At 41.5% G+C, this 22,214-nt stretch overlaps 1 protein-coding gene across 2 annotated transcripts in view; it reads right to left on the bottom strand.

Moving 5' to 3' along the window:
* The window catches only part of LOC132570483 (E3 ubiquitin-protein ligase Topors-like), a 358,952-nt gene that overhangs the window by 104,036 nt on the left and 232,702 nt on the right, over positions 1 to 22,214 (bottom strand). The gene's annotated exons all lie outside the window — the stretch shown is intronic.

Below are 22,214 nucleotides of genomic sequence, written 5' to 3'. Positions count from 1 at the left end.
GGTGGTACTTGAGTCTTTTGACCCAGGCTTCCCAGGCCTCAGGCTGTGCCATGTTGAACTCCGGAATGATTTTTAGCCTCCAGCTCACACATTTTTGTCTTAGCCCAGGAAGGATGACCCCAGAAAACACTAATTTATACAGTAGCTCACAACTTTAATGCCAGTAGCTCACAAAGTGGAATTTTTGCTCACAAGACTCTGCAGCTTAGAGGGAACATTGATCAGAAGGAACATTTGAGGTAATAATCGATATTGTACGTCTTCTGTCTGAGACTGTGAAAGTCATTAGACCTTGAACAAATATTGTAGAACTTGATGTACATGCAACTTTATCACATATCTCTGGAATACTTTTGCTTCAGTAAATAGATCGCATTAAAAACATCCAATTAACTGATGTATTTTGTTCTGCACTCAAGTCTTTTTTTAAAAAAAAAAATCACTAGGAATTTCTTCTTCAGCATAAAAGCACTCTGAAATCTCCTGTTGAATACAAAGACAAACTGTCCTCTTCCTCCTCTTCCTCTAATCAATAATCTAAAGTATAGTTTTAATATCTTTCAAGTTTCTTTGTCTCATCTTTAGAATTCCTAGTTGCCGACAGAAACCTATAGCAAAATATTCTCCAAATATTTTTCTCTAATCCAGAATTATGTTATTTAACATATGAGTTCCATCATTGTTTAGACCTGACATCTTGATCTTTTGAGGATTCTGGTGTGGGACTTCCTAGGGATCTCACGAATCTTCCAGAGGAGCCACTCCCAAGGGAATTCACACAGCAAAGCTGCACACTTGTAATCGTGCACAAACTAATTAGTTACTACTTTGCCACACCACTCTGGTTTCAAGGCAAATTAAGAGGAGTTGGTTGGTTTTTATACCCCACTTTTCTCTACCCTAAGGAGTTTCACCATGGCTGACAACCCCCTTACCCTCCTCTCCCCACAGCAATCTCCTTGTGAGACAGGTGGTGCTGAGAGTTCTGAGAGAACTGTGACTGGCCCAAGGTCACCCAGTGGGCTTCATGAGGAGGAGTAGGGAATCAAACTCGGTTCTCTAGTTTAAAATCTACTACTCTTGACCACTTTTGCCACACTGGAACTTATGAAAGAGCACTTCTACTTTGTGAAGTGCAAGCTAAAGAACTATGCATTTTAAATATTTCCAATCTGCTCTCTGAGATGAATTTCTGACTTGTGGCTTGGAACTTGCCTAGAATTTCCATGTGTGGGGCTGGGGCAATTTGTGCCAATTCCACCTTTCTACTAGAAAACTCAGATTCCCCCTTTTAAGCTATTGCTGAGGGTTATTAATCTCCCGGAACCAACATTTAAAGGGGCTTTTGGAGGGCTGATGCAGGAGAGTAGAATTGGTGAAAAATCAACCCCTTTTGCACATATGGAAATTCTAGGTGGATTCCAAGCATGTCTATCCCCCAAAAATTCATCACAGACACTCAGGTTGTTCACACACATATTTCCAGACTGAGAATTGCATGTCAAGGATTTGATGAAGCAGACTCTAGTCTATTAAAGTATGTGCATAATAAATTGGCTACTCTCTAAGGTGCCACAAGACTTCTGGCTTGATTTTAAAATCACTTTGTTCTTTGAAAAACTTGTAAATTTTGTTAAGCCGTACAGTACTTTAAATCTGAAGCAAGCTCATAAATAAACTCAAGGGTCTCTTAATCCCGCCCCCCCTATTTATAACTCAGAACTGTGATTTCACAGGTATATTATCAGAACAGTTTGCTTTCCTAGATTAAGAGAAGTTATATGGCTAACTTTATCTTAACAAGGATACACACTCCCTTGTGTCACATATCCTAGTCTAAAAAGAAATCTTAATTGCTTGGAACCACAAGAGGTTTCCACAAAGAAAAGGGGGTCTCTTTGGAGTGGTACACTCCCCCAATGCAGCCCAAAAAGCTATGCCTGGGAAAAGGAGCCTCCAGGAACGGGGGGCGGGGGGGGCAGGAGGAGTCAGAGGTCTCTACAGTAGGAGAGAAGCAGCAAAAATCCCATCCCATCCACCCCATTCATGGAAATCCCCCCTGCTGGATCCAAGTCAGTGTGTTTTTGAGTTCTTCAAAGCTGGATATTTGTTAAAACTGTGTAGTAAATAATATTTTCCCCTATGCTTCAATATGACACAGTTTAAGAGAAGTGACCTGCCTTCTACCTTTTTGTATGTTATGTTACTATTGCACTGAACTATGACTCCAGTACAGACAAAATATTTATGCCTTGGTCCATAAATTAAACATTGGTAAACCATCTCACATGTATTCTTACCCATGCCTAGTACAAAGACTGCATAATTATCTTCCTCGGTCCATGTTCCAGTGACAGAAGTACCAAAAAGCCACTACTGCTGTTTCAAACAGCATCCCATCTTTTTTTCTGACCAGTCTTTTTTTGGTAAGCAGCAGCAAATAATTTTTCTTTCTGGATGGGACTGCTCTTCTTTATTAGACTAAAGAAGCAATTCCAGGTATAAGTGTGCCGCGTTGCTTATCCAGAGCTAGGTTGCTATGGCTGCCAGCCAGATTAAAAAAAGAATCAAGGGCCCTGTTCACACAGTGTGTTGAGTCCGTGTTAAACTGACTCAGTTCTGTTCCGAATATCCTTGTTCTGGATATTATCAGTCAGACTGCCATACTGCAATTCGAATCACTCCATGGTGAAACCGTCTTCTGCTGTCCACATGACGGCACCATGCAGTTCTTTTTTTCTTCCACTATTATGCGCATGTGCACATTATGTGCATGCACACAGGTTAAAACATGACGTGGTTATGCGGTTATGCACATATCGCTAAGTAGTAAAAAATATGGCGACCGTAAACCAGATGTCTGAGACTCCTTTTGCTCTGGGACAGCCTTCAGACATCCAGAAGTTGGTTAATATCGCAGCAGAACTATCCAGATGGAGAAAATTACGAGGTGAAACCGGAGAACTCAAAAAAGGAGCAGGTAACAAAACAATCTGGTTCTGAGAAGGATTGGGGGGGGGGGGGGTACCATGAATTAATACCAGGAGGCAGATGTTGCTGTCTGATCAGCCACTTTAAATCCAGAAGGAAACAGCAGTGGCATCCGATTATACTGAACAGGGCCAAGGTATCTTTTACAGGAGGGACACTGACCTACAAATATGTGGTTCCATTTTTGTTTTGTTTTGTAGGCTATTGAAAGACTCCATTTTGTTCAGGTTTATTGTTGATATATCTGATTTTTCTGACTTGTTTTAAGATACTGTAATATTATTTTTATATCATTTATACATTATACACAATGGGTGCACAAATAACATTAACCTTGCATCCATTTAGCATGAAAATTTGCTATGAATAAACTGAAAATGGCAGAAAAATTAATGTTAAAACTATCATATGACATCCTAGGATTGTCTGGCAGCCTGAATCTCAAAAGAGCTAGAGTTAAAAAGCATTATGCAGGTGAGCTAGGCTTATTTTTTTTGGGGGGGGGAGAGCTGGGAGAGCTGTGACTGACCCAAGGTCAGCCATCTTATCTTCATGTGGAGGAGCACAGAACTGAACCCGATTCTCCAGATCAGAGTCCCTTGCTCTTAACCACAATACCATGCAGGCTTCCAATGACACAAAAATAAAACTTCATGGGTTCAATATGTACAAGGAAAAAGTTGATACTGAAACAATGATTTTCAAGTCAAAGCAGTGGAACTGCAAAATTAGCATCTCTAAAGGGACGGTGGAAACAGCTTATTTTCCTCCCCAGGGTCCACCAAGTAAGAGTTAAATAAGAATACTTGCAAGCCTTTTGCTTGTACTGGACTATTTTTAATAAAATTATTCAGATATTTATTCTTAGCTTATTCCCCCCTCCCCAGTGCAGGCTCAAAGTGGCTCACAAAATCTTTAGTCTCTCCTCCATTTTATCCTCGTAGGGCTGCCACCCTCCAGGTTGGAGTTCTCCCTGGATTACAACTGATCTCCAGGCAAAAGAGACAAAAAAGATCAGCTCACCTGAAGGAAAACGGCCACTTTGGAAGGTGGAGTTCATGGCATCATACCCTCCCCTCTCCATACTCCATCCTCCTCAGGTTCCACCCCCAAATATCCAGGTGTTTCTGAATTCAAAGCTGGCAAGCCTACTTGTGAGGTACGTTTGGCTGAGAACAACTCTGACTTGCTGAAGGGCACCCAACAAGCTTCATAAAAGAGAGCAAATCTGAATCTGGATTTCCAAGATCCTAGTCCAACATTCTAACCACTACACAACCTTACTAAAATGGATGGTTTTAAAAAGAGTGAGAGGATTGTAGAGCTGAAATGAATCTGCTCTCTGAAATTCTCCAGATTGTGAATACTGATGCAAATATTCCTCAGCTGTACTTTGAATGAGTTTCAAAATTCCTACCACCCTCAGTATTTTTTCATCAGCTTCTCTGATGAAATTCCTGAGAATGGCAAAGGAGAGGCAATATCTTTGCCAACTGCGTGACATCTTGGTTGAGGGCTGCTTTCCCCTTTCATGTCTCATGAACCTTGGAAAGTTTGGGTATAACCAAAGAAGCAAACCAAGGGGTGCTTTGGATTGGGTCTTTAGCTCTTTTCCCATAGCCCTTAGCCTCTCTTGTTTGCTCTAATTCATTTATGCAACATTCGCATATGCCTTTGAGAAGGAAGGAAGGAAGGAAGGAAGGAAGGAAGGAAGGAAGGAAGGAAGGAAGGAAGGAAGGAAGGAAGGAAGGAAGGAAGGAAGGAAGGAAGGAAGGAAGGAAGGAAGGAAGGGAGGGAGGGAGGGAGGGAGGGAGGGAGGGAGGGAGGGCCTGATCTCAGAAGCTAAACAGGGTCAGTACTTGGATGGGAATTCACCAAAGAAAGTTCTGAAGAGGAAGGCAATGCAAGCCACCTCTATTTCTACTTGCTTGAAAACCCTTTGCAGGGGTTAGCATAGGTTAGTTGCAACTTAAGGGAACTTATATTGTATACCCTTTTTTTAAAAAAAAATTAAAACTTTATTGAGTAATACACAAGATACAATACAATAAGAATAAAATAAAATTCAAATATGAGGGATCATAACTATGTATACACATTTACATAACAAAAGAGCTAAGGTTCATTGCAACCGTACAGTTTCAGCACAAATTGGTAAATCACCGATGCTAATACTCAAATATTCGGAAATTAAAATGATAGTATAAGCTGATATAGCACTTCTACAACAACAGAAAGACCTATGACAATTTATTGTCATAACACGTTAATCTAGTCGTGTCTATGGGTTAATTGTTTAATGATATCATAATAACGATAAATCATCAAATTGACTGGGCGGCATTGAAGTACAGGAGAGATTCAGTCTCCAACACAAGTATGGCATCCATTTTTCTCTTAATGTGCTCCGATACATGGGTTTTGATTAGGTCTTTTGATTTTCTGAGATTTTTTCTAATAGAAAGTATTCCCAGAGTTTGTTGTTCCAATAAAGCAAAGAGGGAGGGTCCTGTACAGACCATTTAAGGGCAATGGCACATTTTGCTGCCGTCAGCATTAATAATATTAATTCCCATTTAAGTGTATGGATCCCACAGTCTTCCCAGACATTTAAAAGGATAAGCTGGGATGTAAGAGGCACGTTGATCTTTGTAATATCCTTAACATTGATCAGAATAGTTTTCCAAAAATCTTCTATAATTGGACATGCCCGCCAATTATGATAGGATGTGTCTACATTTCCACATGCTTTAATGCAATTTGGAGAAATTCCTGGAATCATGTGAGATTGTTTGGAAGGCGGGAGATACCACCTTGATATAACTATATTCTTGGAGCTGGATATTTAGAGAACTTGGGGTCAGTGTGGGTGAGTGCCAGGCCTGGGACCATTGTTCTTTTGTTGGGGGGTCCTTCATGTCTTTATTCCATAGGGACTGGCATGCAGGAGGAGAGCCTGAGTGTTGTCCTAGCAGCAATTTGTAAATTACAAAGATATACCTTTAATTGAATCAAAATACAGTAATTTTTCAAACGAAAAAAGTTTTAAATGCAATCGTGGTTTTATTGAGTTTGAATTGATATAGCTACGTAGCTGGAAATATTCAAACCATGGGAGGCTGCATCTTGATTCCTGTTCCAGTTGGAGTTTAGGTTTAATATACCCTTTTGAGGTAACATCAGTGAGCCTCGTGAGTTTTGCCTTTTCCCATGCTTTAAATCTGTTTCCCTCGCTACCTGGCAAGAAATCTTTCTGGTGCTTGAAGCTAGTTAACCAAGAGATTGGGGGAGATACGTGTTTCCGTATTCTATACCATGTTCTAAACATTGTTTGCAGAAAGGGGTTCATACGACTTAGTTGAAGCTTATTACTAGTATGCCACAGCCTGTGGGTAAAGGGAACTGGAGAGAGGTTAGTTTCATCTAGCGCTTTCCATTCTGCTATGTGTGAGGGTCTGTATAATTTGATAAGGTTTGTTAAAAGGATTGCCTCATAGTAACATTTTAAGTCAGGTGCAGCTAGTCCTCCTGCTTTATAAGGCCTTTGGATCATACTAAATTGTAGTCTGGGTTTATAATTAGACCAGATAAAGGAATTGACAGCCTTTTGCCATTTCTTTATTAAGGATAAAGGAAGGTCTATTGGAAGGGTTCTAAAATAAAAAAATAACTTTTGGCAGTAGTACCATTTCCACAAGTAAAATTTGTTCTAGAAGAGAGAGTTTTTGATGACCAATGCCTGGTGAGGGATGTTATAAGTGATGTTATTTCCAAGTGGTTATATTTTAAGAGATTATCTAGGTTAAGGTGTACCTGAATACCAAGGTATTTCCATTTGGTAGTAACCCATTTGCATTTAAAGGTTGTTTTAATATAATTTACTGCTTCAGGTGCTAGATTAATTGAGTGTAGTGATGTTTTATCCTGGTTAATTGCTAAGCCTGCTACTTTGCTAAAACACGATAGTATTTGGTGGATATGGGAGAGAGAGGTAGCTTACAGGGGGTGTTTACAGGGGGTGTTGTTTGTTTATCTAAATTCAAGTCCATCACATAGTTAAGATCCGTGTCCATTATAAGTGGGCTTTCCTGAAATTGCTGTAATTTAAGTAGATCTCTGATGTAACCTATTTGGCCAGAATTGGGGATATAAACTGAGGCTATTGTTGTAAGAGTCCCATTAAGCATGCCTTTTAAAAATATATATCTCCCTGAGGGGTCTGAAATAGCTTCAATCACAACAAATTGTACTGACTCGGACATCAATATTGCCACCCCACGGGCATGCGATGACCCAGGGCAACTATAAGAGGGAGGAAAATAAGATGATTTAAACAAATAATTCTTATCATTCCGTAGATGCATTTCTTGTAAAAGAATGATGTCAGCCTTACTGTGCCTTAAATATGAATGAATACATTTGGTCTTAATAATATTATTAACTCCCCTACAATTTAGGGAGAGAACCTTAAGGTCAGCCATCCTTATAGTAGTAGTCAAGAATACTCACAGGCTTAAGAACATAACATAAGAACATAAGAACATAAGAACATAAGAGAAGCCATGTTGGATCAGGCCAGCGGCCCATCAAGTCCAACACTCTGTGTCACACAGTGGCAAAAAATGTTATATACACACATACACTGTGGCTAATAGCCACTGATGGACCTGTGCTCCATATTTTTATCTAAACCCATCTTGAAGGTGGCTATACTTGTGGCCGCCACCACCTCCTGTGGCAGTGAATTCCACATGTTAATCACCCTTTGGGTGAAGAAGTACTTCCTTTTATCCGTCTTAACCTGTCTGCTCAGCAATTTCATCGAATGCCCACGAGTTCTTGTATTGTGAGAAAGGGAGAAAAGTACTTCTTTCTCTACTTTCTCCATTCCATGCATTATCTTGTAAACCTCTATCATGTCACCCCGCAGTCGACGTTTCTCCAAGCTAAAGAGTCCCAAGCGTTTCAACCTTTCTTCATAGGGAAAGTGCTCCAGCCCTTTAATCATTCTAGTTGCCCTTCTCTGCACCTTCTCTAAAGCTATAATATCCTTTTTGAGGTGCGGCGACCAGAACTGCACACAGTACTCCAAATGAGACCGCACCATCGATTTATACAGGGGCATTATGATACTGGCTGATTTGTTTTCAATTCCCTTCCTAATAATTCCCAGCATGGCATTGGCCTTTTTTATTGCAAACGCACACTGTCTTGACACTTTCAGTGAGTTATCTATCATGACCCCAAGATCTCTCTCTTGATCAGTCTCTGCCAGTTCACACCCCATCAACTTGTATTTGTAGCTGGGATTCTTAGCCCCAATGTGCATTACTTTGCACTTGGCCACATTGAACCGCATCTGCCACGTTGACGCCCACTCACCCAGCCTCAACAGATCCCTTTGGAGTTCCTCACAATCCTCTCTGGTTCTCACCACCCTGAACAATTTAGTGTCATCCGCAAACTTGGCCACTTCACTGCTCACTCCCAACTCTAAATCATTTATGAACAAGTTAAAGAGCATGGGACCCAGTACCGAGCCCTGCGGCACCCCACTGCTTACCGTCCTCCACTGCGAAGACTGCCCATTTATACTCACTCTCTGCTTCCTATTACTCAGCCAGTTTTTGATCCACAAGAGGACCTGTCCTTTTACTCCATGATTCTCAAGCTTTCTAAGGATGATTCTCAATGATACTCCATGATTCTCAAGCTTTCTAAGGCTTAACCTGAGCTTCTCCCTTCAGAGCCACCCATCTAATGTGGAAGCAACAATTCACTTGCCAGGCCTTTGGGATCCTAGTTATGCAAGAGGAAAAGCTGAGTTTAAAAATAGGAACCTTCCATATCATCACAAGAAAACCAAGGTTAAAGCAAAGTTGTTTTAAGATAAACTTTTCATAGGTGCTGTAGCTAACTAGCATAAAAGTCATGAATATTGGGTTCCTTATTATATATAAAAAACTTAAATTGCATTGGGACTTACCAAGTGTGCCCCTGCTATGGAAGGGGGCCGTGGGGGCAGTCAGATACATTTGGGCCTATGGCCAATAGCCAATCTGCAGTGTTTACTAATCCTCAGCCTTGGGCTTGGGATTTTAATTCAGCTAACCCTCTAGCATCTTGGGGTGGCCTGCCTGGCTAGTTTCCTGGACTATCCTTGGCCCCTTATGGTGGCTGGGATTTCCCTTATCCCTGGGGCCCATCTTACTCTTCGGTGCCTGCTAAGGCCTTACCTTTTGGTGATCTGGCTCTTCTCTTAGGGGATCACTTGTTGCCAGCCACCAAGGATAAAATATTAAAGGGTGAATTTGTGGACCTTTTTTCTCTACTCTACAGGGAGCTTGAGAAAAAGGATAAGGAGGACCTTGATGATAGGGAAAAGGAGAAAATCAAGCAGCGTAAAGTTGATAGGACCTGGGCAAATTGGGTGCCCGGTTTCATTATTTACACCGGAATAATTTTCAGGTCTCATCCATGGAGGGCCACTTCCCTTTTCTAGTATTTTGATATCATATACAAGAGCTACACCAACTTTAGTGGCCCTGCCTGGCTTCAGTACGATGAGGAATTCAGGATGAGGGCCACCTTGAACCCATCCCATCAATGGGATCAAATTCAGCCACAGTTGTGGCTGCAGGTTATGTCTCCAGTGAGACCTAATCTCGGAGATAGGTCAGACAGTGGCCATGTTATGCAGTGCACAGCTGCTGCTTCTGGTTCCTGTGGTAATGCGGGGCAGGCAGTTCAACCCTGCTTGCTCTGCGGGGAGTTTGGGTCGCAGGGGGTGTGTGAAAGGAAAAATTCCCCATTTAAGCACGAGTGCCCTCTGTGTGGAGGGTCTCACTCCTTTACGAATTGTTCCTGGGGTAAACCCAGGAGGAGGCTGTGCAGGCGGGGCTCTGGTGGGACAAATAAGCCTTTTGGAAAAGGGCCCCAGCCCAATAAGGGTGACAGTGCTTGAGGCCTGCCTCCATAATTATCCTAAGGTTGCGGATAGAGTTTACTTGTTCAACGGTTTTAAGTTCGGTTTCAGAATTCCTTGTCAGGGACCCAGAAGGCTGTTTTTGGCCAATAACCTAAAGTCAGTTACAGGTATGGAGCGTATAGTTCAACAAAAAATAGGGAAAGAATTGGCTGAGGGCAAGGTTGTTGGTGTAATGAATCTATCTGCACCCAGTCTGACAGCTATGTTTTGACAGCTGGTGATCTAGCAGGCATGCTAGGTCACAATGACCTTATCAGCAGGCCGGTTTGAGCCGGCAGAAGCCAAGAGAAGAAACCTGCTGAGTCAGCATGACAGTGCACAGCCTTGATTGGCTAGTAGAACTATAAGAAGACTGTGTGTGGACCACACAGGTCTCTCTTTGAGAGTTGGTGTGTAGGCGGAGCATTTTGTCTGTTGAAGTAAGATATTGGACTGCACTAGTGAGCACTTATTGTATATACTTGTAAATACACTATTTTGGCACTAGTTGCAGGTGTCTGGCTGATTTCTTTCCTGAAGCCCTGAGTGGGGCAGGTCACCAAGCTCACTCTGCTAACTCCCGCACCGACAAAGGTGATTGGTCCATTTCCTGCACCTCCTGTGAGTTCTCTGCGGATCTCTCTTTGGGCATTGTGCCTAAAAAGCCCCCAAGGGAGTTTAGATTGATCCACCATTTATCTTACTCTCGTGGGGAGTCAGTGAATGATGCCAAACTTGAGGTATTGTGTACCATGCAGTACACATCTTTTGATGCAGCGATTCACATGGTGAGGCGCTGTGGGGTGGGTGCTGAGTTGGCAAAATGCGATATAAAATCTGCCTTTAGCCTTCTCCCTGTTCATCCTTTGGATTTTGAATTGCTGGGTTTCCAATTTGATGGGCAGTTTTACATGGATAGGGCCTTGCTCATGGGGTGCTCTGTTTCTTGTGCTGCGTTCGAGCGCTTTAGCTCTTTTTTTAGAATGGGGTGTGTGCTGTAGGGCTGTTTTAAGCAATGCGGTGCATTACCTTGATGACTTTTTGTTTGCCGCCGCCTTGGGCTCTGGCCAGTGTGCCCCCTTGCTGGCGACCTTTACAGCGCAGTCTGAGGAGTTGGGCGTTCCCCTAGCCCATGAGAAGACAGAGGGCCCTACCCAGCAATTGACATTCTTAGGTGTTGAACCAGATTCCTTGCAGCAAACCTCTTGCCTCCCAGGAGAAAAAATTTTGAGACTCCAGGGGCTGATTGCCCAGTTTTTGTTGCGGCGAAAGGCAACCTTGAAGGAGTTGCAGTAGTTAGTGGGACACCTAAACTTTGCTTGTAAGGTGGTCACTCCTGGTCGCCCTTTCTTGAGGAGGCTGTGTGATGCAATGGCTGGTCTACGCCAGCCGCATCACAGAATTAGGATTTCTGGATGCATATGAGAGGACCTCTTCTCGTGGCAGGAGTTTTTGACCTCATTTAATGGTGTCTCCTTTTGGAGGGAGGATTTGAGGTTGGAAGCCAAGCTTCAAATTACATCCGATGCTGCAGGGTCCTTGGGATTTGGCATCTATTTTCGCGAACACTGGTGCGCGGAGGACTGACCTTTGGAATGACCTATGGACTGACCTATATTACAATTTTGCTTTTTAATCCAATGAAATGTTGCCCTTCTTTTTTGTGGAGAATTTAGTCCATTAACATTCCAAGACAATAATTTGTAATCCATCATGGTGCAAACTCTTTATTTTCTTCAAAAAATCTACGCAACTCCTGCACATTTGTAATTGTGACTCTCTTCCCCTGGAGTTCAAAGCTCAAGCCTTCAGGTATTATCCATCTAAACCTTGTGCCATTGTCTCTCAATTTTTCTGTCAGCTTTTTATATGTTCTTCTATCATTTATCACTTGCCTTGGCAACTCCTTCATGATTCTCACTTTACTGCCTCCCACTATCAATGTCTTTTCAAAAATTTTATTCATGATCCTTCCCACCATTTCCTTTGTCATATATCTTATAATAATATCTCTTGGTAAGTTGTTTTCTTGGCAAAAAGTGAGTTCACTCTGTACATATAGTCATACATATTTTTGGTCTCATCAGGATCTTCTTCTAAGAATTCTGCAATTATTTTTATTATATATCTTTTCAAATCACCATCCTCTACTTCAAGTACTCCTCTCAGACGTATCTGAGTTTCCATCAATTTGCAGTCATGAATTGTCACTTTTTCTTGAATTTTCAACAAGGTGGTATCATACACTTTCATTTTTCCTTCTACCTCCTGCACTTTCTTAGCTGTTTCCCCAGGTTTTTTTTTCTGAGATCTTCCATGTCTTTTTTAATCTCTGCAATAATTTCTTCTTTTGATTCATCTATTATCTTTCTAACTCCTTTCATTATTCTGGCTTCCATTGCATCCAATTGTTCCTGCATTTTCTCTAATGAAAGAGCCCTTTGTCAGGTCTGCTCGGCTTCAGACATTTAGAGAGAGGGGAAAAAAATAAAAATACCAAAAAATTTTATCTCACAAATTTCAAATTTAGCTGTCAGGTTCAAAAGATTTGGGCCTGCTTTTTATGATAAGCTTTATTTCATCTTCCTCTGAGCTTCCTAGGCCAAGATATGAATTTTTAAAAAATTTAAAACCTTCAAAAATGACAAAATTTTTGACCTCACCAATTTTCAATCTAACAATCAGATTCAAGAGATTAGGACTTGCCCTTTATGGCAAGCCTAATTTCACTGTCCTCTGAGCCCCCAAAGTCCAGATATTTACTTTAAAAGTCTTTAAAATTTCCAAAATGGCAGCCGCGACTTTTTACTATTTCTTCAAATTTCTCTTTCCTTTTAAAAATTTCCTAGGCGCCCACCAAAGATATGACCAATAGTACTTATCTTCTTACCCCCTTTTCAGTTGATTCCGATAATTTTTAATGTCCCGAATTCTTTTAAAAACAGTATTTTTAGTTTAGCCTCCCAGCAATGGCTGCCGATGTTTCTCTATGGTATATATTGCTAAAGTAGGTTTTTTTTCTTACTGCTTCCTGTTATTGTTGCCACCAACTCACATGGAGATCTCACGATACTTGACGTACTTCCTGTCTTGCTCAGATGTGCTGCAGGTCTGTTCCAGTGTGATGATGTTGCTTTTACTTCCAAACCATAGGTAGACAAAACAATAAATTCCTTTTCACTTTTTAGCAGTTTTAACACTGTCCTTTGTATTTATAAAATCCAAATTTCACCTCTTCCTTCCCTCTTCTTTCAAGCTTTCTATACTTTCTTTTCCCACCTTTTAATTTTGTCCCTTTAAGCTATAAATAGCTCCGGAATGAAAAAAAAAAAAAAAACTTCTGTACCTTTTCTTCCAATTATCCAAGTTTCCACTGGCCTTTCAAAGCTTTAAATGTTTAGCAATGTCCAAGAAGGTTAGGATCCTGACGAGCTTATGTCAAATAAATGACTCTGGGCATTTCTGCAGACGATGACTATGAAACTTTCTGAGACCCCTCAAAGCCTCAAAGAAGACCCCCTTCAGGGCTCCCTTTAAGCCAAGGTAAATCTCTTTTCAAAGTTTTCTGTGCATGTCTTGGACTATTCTCTAACTGAGAAAAGTAGGCAGTAGGCATTAATTTGCCTTCCACTACCCCAAACAGAAGTTCCAACCTGCTCCCGTTATGAGAGACAGCTCAGCTCGACATTTTCCTCCCCCAGAAGTCCAGGAAGCTTGCATGATTTGGGACCCTTCTGCGGTGAAGCCAGGTTCCTCTTCCGCTTCTGTGTGAGTTTGCTGATATCCATTGGTATGTCCAGGTCGAGGACTTGCAGGAGGTGACGTCCAGCATCCACATTCTCTATGGACCAGGATGTTCCATTATGATGCACTAAGGGAACCCGTCGTGGTTCACCAATATCAAATTTCTGCCTCTGAAAGTTGCCTTGCCACCGATTTAAGCATTTTATGGTTCTAGAGAGTCTCAACAGCCAGATCAGGGAACACCAAGATCGTATGGTCTTTAAAAGGTAGGCCTCTTTTTACTCGGGCGATATCCATTATCTTTTTCTTTAGCTTGAGATCTGATAGCTCAACAATGATGTCTCTGCCACCTCCTGTTTGTAGTGAGAATTGCAGTCCAACCCGATATACTCTCAATATGTATGGCGATAGATCTTCCTCTGGTTGGAGGATTAAAGATAGCCATTTTGTTATAAAGGCGGGAAGGGGCTCCGTGCCTTCATCCTTAATATCAAACACTCTCAGCTTCAGGTTTTTCCTCCTTCACTTTATTTTCCAAAGTCATTATACGATCCCTAGCCCACTTTTCATGGGTCTGAAAGCTCTGGATTCCATCAGTATTAGCTAGAGTTGCTTCCATTGCTGCTTCGGCTGTCCCTGAAGACTCTTTTAATGAGAGTTGAAGGCTCTCAATTTGATCTATTACAGGGCATAGGAAGTCCTGAAGGTCTGATATAATATCATTATTAAGAGAAATTATTGTAGCATGAAAAATCACTTCTGTGAGAGGTGTACCAGGCATGCTATTCTGAGAAGCCCCGGTGGCCATGTTTGTCTCTTGTGGCTGTACAGGAGGGTTAGGCCTCGGGATTTCTTTGGGCTGCAAAAGACTTCTTAGGGTCCCTGGACTGGTTTTATTTAGTTTAAATTTAAGCTCCTCAGACTTACCCATTATTTGCAAGGCAGCAGTTGATGAAAAAAGTGCTCTAACTGCAAAATAGGAGAGAAGAGGAGAGGAGCTTAGCCCTCACATGTCTTTCCTCATTGAGGACAAGGCCCCACCCCCCATATCGTATACCCTTGACCGAAGAATGGTACACTCCTTCTATCTGGGATGGTTGTCCTCTTCCACTGAGCGTGAAGCTTCGGGAGGGACGCACACAGAGTGGTGAAGGAGGTAGGGGACACCCGCCTAGCCAGCCAGATCAGCCAAATCAACCCTGGCGATCAATGGGTGACAGATGTTGCAGCCAGTTCGCCCTCACATACAGGAACTTATATATGAAATAAACAGACAAACAAATAAATCCGGGCCAAATTCCAGGGTCCTCCTTGGATCATGTGAGGTACTGTTTTGTGATGTATCTATGAGGGAAGATCAGTAATACCATGCAAGGTGTATTTAGGGAAGCTTCTCCCCCATTATTGGTTTTTCTTATTGATGAATCATACTAGATTTCAGATATTCCCCAGACCACTGATACATCCAAGCAGGGTTATTTTGTAGAAAAATAGGTGGTGGAGCTCATCCAGGGATTGTTATGCAGCTGCACCTACTATTCAATGGGCAAGGTGGGGAGAAGGAGGGGGAACCATAAGAAAGGTTCAGGAGCTGTGCTCCTGGAAGCTCCTGCTGAATTCAAGGCCTTTTTTTGAGCAGGAATGCAAAGGCACACAGTTCTGGCTGGCTTGGTATCAGGGGGTGTGGCCCAATATGCAAATGAGCTCCTGCTGGGCTTTTTCAACAAAAAAGCCCTGGATATGTCCTATTCTAAACTTCCAAGAAGGCTTTCCAACTAGGTCAGCTTCTGAACTCAGTCTATAGCTGTGGCTGCAAAAAGGTTCTGCCCCCTCCTTACAAGAAAACAAAGGTTAAGAACAAAAGCAGATGAAAATACCTCAAGTTTTCCAAACAACAAAACACTTCAACAGATTTACAAAGTGTGGAATCACTTGAGCTCCGCTTGCTGCAAATCAATTCAGCACTCTTCAGGCACTCCATGATGTTTGTTTGAATTTTAATGCCGAACAAAATTCATTGTCAGATGTAAGGATTATTACCAGCTTTCAGTTTAATTGCTACCTTTCATTTCCATGAGGTTTTTTTTTAAAGCACTGGGCTGTTCGTAGGAAACAAAAAACCTGAGTTCTGGCCAATAATTAAAACAAACATTAAAGGTTACAGTGACATCAAGTGGTGAAATCATAATCTCTGTTCCAAGGAAGTAAGAGTAAGCTATAGATCTTACACGTCCCTTAACAAACACACACTTCTTTTCCTTGACACACTGTTTTAAACCCCCCTACCTCAATTTCTTGCCACCTCTCCATCAGGACAAAGTTTTAGGGTTTGTCCAGCAATATAAAACTACACACTCAGATTTACAAAAATCCACTTGAGGAATGATTAATATTTCAAATCCCCATCGAACTTTATGTCAGAGCTTGACAAATTCCAGGTGCCAGGTACCCATGGTTCCCAGAACATTAACTGAGCCACAGAGTATTTTTTAGCAATCGTTTTATTGTATCATTTCACATCCAAATATGTTTTTGCTGTATGGTATAAAAATCCATGTACATGAAGTTCTTGTCATTGCTTGTTTATATATCAGCTTTACACCATATGACAGTAGTGGATGAATTCATTTTTAATCAGTTTTTTTCTATACTGTCTCCAATATTAATTTAAATGCAACGAATGTAGCAATGTAATGATCAAAAATATGGGAGAAGTTAGGGGTTAGCTTTTTGCTGTAGCAATGACAACCAGGGCTATTGCTATATTTATTTACATACTATACTTTTGTCATAATTTTAATAAAATTATGAGAAACCGGGTATTGATTAGTATTAGGATTTGTGGTAGCAATAATTAGAAGATATGGTAATTAATACACAAAAACTCTGACAACTGAAAAATGATCCCAGCTCCTAAATTTTGGGGCTGGCTAAATTTTGGCTTGTTAGCGTTCTGCATTGAACAAAAACTCTCAGTAAAAGAGACTTCAGAGACAGCCAAAGCGGCAATGGAAGCATCATAAATAAAAATAATTTTTTTACATGTACATCAAGCTACCACCTGCAATTTTAAATAGTGGTCTGATTAAGAGCTCCAGGAGACTATGAGAGGTGGAGACTGATTGGAATGATGTCCCATGGCATCATGATGTCATTTTCAGCCACATAACCAGAAGTAATGCCACCAAGTCACTGGGTGCTCTATAGCAAAACCATAGAGTTTTGTGTGAATCCTGGAGTGTTCAGTGACAAAGTGATATCATTTCTGGTTACATGGTTGGGAATGATCGCTTGATGTCATAGCACACATTCAGCCCCTACTTTCCTTCCCATCCACAGCTCTCCAGAGCAAGGGCAGGCAACAAGGGGCAGGAGCAGGACCTCCCCTACCCCCATCTGGGAAAGGGCAACTCTATTTAAAGCACTGGAGAGTTGCATGAGCAGTATGGATGCATGCCAGACAAAACTGGAGGAAAGAGAAGGTTACAGCCAAAAACATTTTTGCAACTGAAACCAGTGGAGATGAAAATAAAATCTAATAAAGACTGCAAACTTTGGATAACAGCTATAATTAATAAGAATAAAATATTTCACAGAGAGAGAGAGAACATGAACAAACGAACACCCAATCCAGAGAAAAATTGTGTACATCTTGAGTAGGCAGGGGTGCTGACTCTTATGATCCTCTGTCCATCCCTGAAGACCTTTGCCCTTCAGCCAGTAGTGAGCCTGGCTAGAAGAACATTCAGCCTTTAACTGAAAGGCAGTGGTCAGGAGAAGCATTCACCATCTTCTTACCCATGTAACCCCTTTGATGCCATAAAGTTGACACACTCCCACAGTTGTAAATGTGCTTGTAGTAGACCCATATTTGAAGATACAGCTCTGCTTCCCTTCAGGCAACAGGATTGATGGAGCTGTCAAACAATATATTACCAAGCAGTACCATCCTATAGCTCATTGGCATCAATAGTCTTAGAAAAGTGTAATTCTGCTTAGGACTACAGTAATAATATACTGTCTTTCAAATAAACAGAGGACCTGTTACATAATGGACACTCCAGTTACTTAATCAACCAGCTGTTTTGTACACTGGGGCAGAAGATGAAAACAAAATGAAAAAAATAAAGCTCAGAACCAACAGGGAAGTTGAATCAAATGCAATATTTCATGGTCAACAAATTCACAGAGGAATCCAAAACAAATACATTGCTGGTGATATTTGCCAGGTTCCTCTTCAGATGGCATTTCAGCATCAAGAACATATGCTACTTGCGTACATAGATTTTTAATGTCTATTAAATTAGCTCAAATAGAATTTCAGATGTTTCACTGAAAGGAATCATGGAGTGCACTTGTATCTGTCACTTTCTATAGCAGGGGTTCCCAATGTGATCCCTGTGGACACCTTTCCTGGCACCTGCCAAATGTGAGTGGGCCATGTGGTATTTTTACCCAGCAAGGCTTCTGATTGGCCATTAGAAATTTCATTGGCTGTACAGATTAAAGCACACACACACACAAACACTGCTTTGGTAGGCAGCTGCCACCATAGCACAATGATCTGTGTGGCTGTGTGAGCTGCAGCAGCCATTTTGTGGCTGTGCCCATCACTTGTTTCAGAACTCCAAAAGGTTGGAGACTCCTTCTCTACAGAATGAGAAGGGACTTCTTTGAAACACTAGACAATAAACATTGTTAAAGGCACTGCAATACACACCCAGGGTAACACTTCCTGCAGGAGTTTAATAAAAGGTTTTACTTGGCTTTTGATTTGGAGTTCATTGTAGACCAGGGGTCCCCAACCCCCGGGTCATGGACCGGTCCCGGTCCATGGCCTGTTAGCAATCAGGCTGTGGAGTGAGGCAGAGACCTTCACCTACTCCTTATTTAAAGACCCCCTGGGGGGGCAGGGATCAGGTGTTGGCTTGGGGGCAGCCTGGGGCAGCAAAAACCCCAGCACTCCCAATCCCACCAGTCCAAGGAAAAATTGTCTTCCACAAAACTGGTCCCTGGTGCCAAAAAGGTTGGGGGCCACTGTTGTAGACTAACACATCTACATACCTCCATCCACACCCCTGGGAATACCTGGATGTAGCAGATGAAAAGAAGGATTCTCCAGTTACATAGGGTGGAGGAACCTGAGAATGCTTACCAGGTGGTTACATCAACTAAAATTAATATGCATATTGTGTTGGTGTAGCCCTGACCTGTATAGCCCAAGCTAGCACTACCTTGTCAAATCTCAGAAGCTAAACAGGGTCGGCTCTGGCTTGTATTTGGATGGGAGGCCACCAAGGAATACCAGGGTTGTGACGTGGAAGCAGGCAGTGGCAAACCACCCCTGGATATCTCTTGCCTTGAAAACCCTATGGGGTTGCCATAAGTCAACTGTGACCTGACAGTACTTTCCACTACTATTACAGGTGTAAGGGACCGTCTGTTTCCTCCCTGTTTTTAGCCTTTTAAGGGCTACTATTTGGCATTAGACATTTGATCAAACACTGATCATAGTTTCAACCGGATGGCTTCCATGATGTGCTTCTTTTCAGAAGTCCAACCCTGCACCCGTTGTGTCAACAAAGCAGCAAATACAGGATGCAAGTAAGGTTGCCAACCTCCAGGTGGGTCCTGGAGCACTTCTGGAAGTATAACTGATTCCCCAGACTTCAGAGATCAGTTCCTGCGGAGAAAATGGCTGCTTTGGAGGTTGGGCTTGATATTCTGCAGAGGTCCCCCCCTCCCCAAATCCTGTCCTCCTCTGATTCTACTCTAAAATTTCCAGGAATTTCCCATCCCAAAGTTGACAATCCTAGATGCAAGTAAGAGCCATAAAGATAATAGCCTGAAAGATGTTTTGTTTTTTGCCCCTCCCTGCTTTAACACCCACTGTGATGAGGCATTCTGGAGATTTCAAAGCCTTGCATACTGAATTGGGCCATTTGGATTGTCCCTATTAAGAGGTATTATACAGCTTTTGGTTTTGGATTTTGCTATGACTGAGTACAGCTATTACATTCTTTGTCCACTGTCATATTTACTAATAAATGCTAATAAGATATGTCTAATTTGGAAATACTGGGGGAGGCGGTATTTTTCCAAATGCTTCTGCTCCCATGGACAATAACTTCCCATTAATTTCTGTAGCAGAAGCTCATAATCTGTTCTTATCAAGCCATCACCTAATAAGCTAATAGTAATTAGTACTTCAGTACTTTTTAAAACAAAAACACATAACCTGGATACCTTCCTTGGTAGCCTGGACTTTAAAGAGTTCATTTAAACTAGTTACAGGGAAGAGAAGGAGCATGATATAGCTTAATCTCATCAGATCTTTGAAACTAAGCAGAGTTGGTACTTGGAAGGGAGCCTACCAAGGAAGACTCTGGAGAGGAAGGTAAGGGCAAACCACCTCTGCTTCACACTTGCCTTGAAAGCCCCTTGCTGGGATCACCATAAATCAGATGTGAGATAACAGCACTTTAAACACACACAACTTGGTTCAGACTAACTATAAGACTAATGTTACTTGTCTGGGAGTAAACACCAATGAGTAGACATGGATTCTGAGTACATCTTCTTAAGATTGAACTGTTAGCTTTCGTGAAACCATATAAATGCAACTTAAAACCATTTCTTCAGCTTCCAGACACTTTCCTAGACTATGTTATTCATTAATGTGGCAAATTTTGCTGTTTCACAATATTATATGATACTAGGCACCCCATAACTCTCCTGGCTTTTACTGTTATATTTGAAGTTCATCTTGCCAAGAAAAAAAAATACTTTCACGCCTTGTACAATTTGGTAAAATAAATAAATATTTATAAAAATAAATTTTATAAATCTAGTATTGTTTTCATTTTAAGAGCATAAAAACATTTCAACCAAGTCAAAGAAAGAGTATACCAGAAATTCTTAATTCTAGAAATTTAGAGTCACAATTTTACATCAAGAGATGTCTTCTGTATTAAAAATTCAGCAAGAAAATGGAATGTAGAACAAAACAGGTAAGAGAGTTAAAAGAAAATAAAAAGGGAAAGGGAATATAGCTTATTTCTATGTTGATTTTCTGTCATACACTCAAAATATTTATTCATTTTATTTACATTATATAGTTACTCCCCCATCAATATTTTGCCCAATGGCATAATAAATTTTACAGTACCCAAGAGAAAAACTGTCTAAAACAATTAAATACAAGCCCAACAACATCAAAAACATGAAGCAAAAATCAGTTCTAAATCAATCAAAAACAGTACCACCTTTGGAACACAGAACTGATTTTATGTCCAGGATCAGTCAATATCTATCAGCTCCTTTATCCACTTCCATAAAGTTAGAAAATAATTGGCATCATGACACCTCGTTCGGTTGAGGGAGTTCCGTATAGTTGACCTTGGAAGGCAAGGTCACACCAATATTTTAAAGTAGGAAGGAACCTCAATTTTCCTAGGATAAACTTTCTTAAAAACTTTAATGGTGGCTGCCATGAAAAATTAACAGCAGACCTGGATGACTGCTGTTTTTACTATTCTTTCAAATTAGGAATGGCATCCATCCAATATATATGTATAGATCAAAGAGACAGCAAGCAGCAGGGCATTTATAATCTTTTGATAGAAACTGAGATGTGATGGTTGGCTGGCATCTTTGGCACACAGTCAGACATTCCTTAAGTAAACATACCACAGCTAGAAGCATCAACATCCAGTCATGCTATCTGTGGAACACGCCCCAATTGAGGATTAAACTTCAGAAGAACCAGAAAGGAGGGAAGCTGTCAGATCACAGGGCAGTAGAGAGTCCTCCATGATCATTCTACACGTAATCATCCGGGCACAGGAATATTGAGAGATTCCATCCTATTTATTGCCAAACCTGACTTATTGTTGACTGCAGGTAAAATCAGCAAACTAACAACTCAGTTTGATCCACCAAAATTGCTCAATAACTACCCCGTGAACTCTGTATCTTCTAGGGTAGTCCATAACAATAACGGACTAGCCTGCTGCCAGACAGGATGAACTCAACAGCATCTTTCTGATACAATCAAAACCGGTGGGTGCCATACAGCAGCCACAGAGATTGACCACACCCCATTTCCTCAAATGAAACCACAAGGGGTTAAATGAGCCTATTCAGATACGGCGTGGGAGATCTAGCCAATCTGGGAGGTGACTGGCTGGCCAGGTAAGGTGGCAAATGCCATTATTGGATCAGTCTCTCCCAAATGCCCACTTTTACAACTAAGCACCAACTGGCAAGGGTTGGCTCTGCTGGAGAAGCTGGATGCTTTGGTGGGGAGACCTTGGAGAATGGTACCCAGCTGAGGACCCTCACCTCCACAAACCCCACCTGCTCCTGAATTTACCCCACAAGTCCCCAGCAATGTTCCCTCCAAGAGAGTCTTATGAGCAAAATTCTACTTTGTGAGTTACTAGTATTAAGGTTGTGAGACAAGGTGGCAAGACTGGTGACACTGTTTGAACAGGCTTGTTCATGGAAGAGC

Source organism: Heteronotia binoei, chromosome 4 (genome assembly GCF_032191835.1).
Source record: "Heteronotia binoei isolate CCM8104 ecotype False Entrance Well chromosome 4, APGP_CSIRO_Hbin_v1, whole genome shotgun sequence".
Taxonomy (NCBI): domain Eukaryota; kingdom Metazoa; phylum Chordata; class Lepidosauria; order Squamata; family Gekkonidae; genus Heteronotia; species Heteronotia binoei.
The sequence above is the reverse complement of the archived record's forward strand: the minus strand, read 5'-3'. Positions and strand labels throughout refer to the sequence as shown.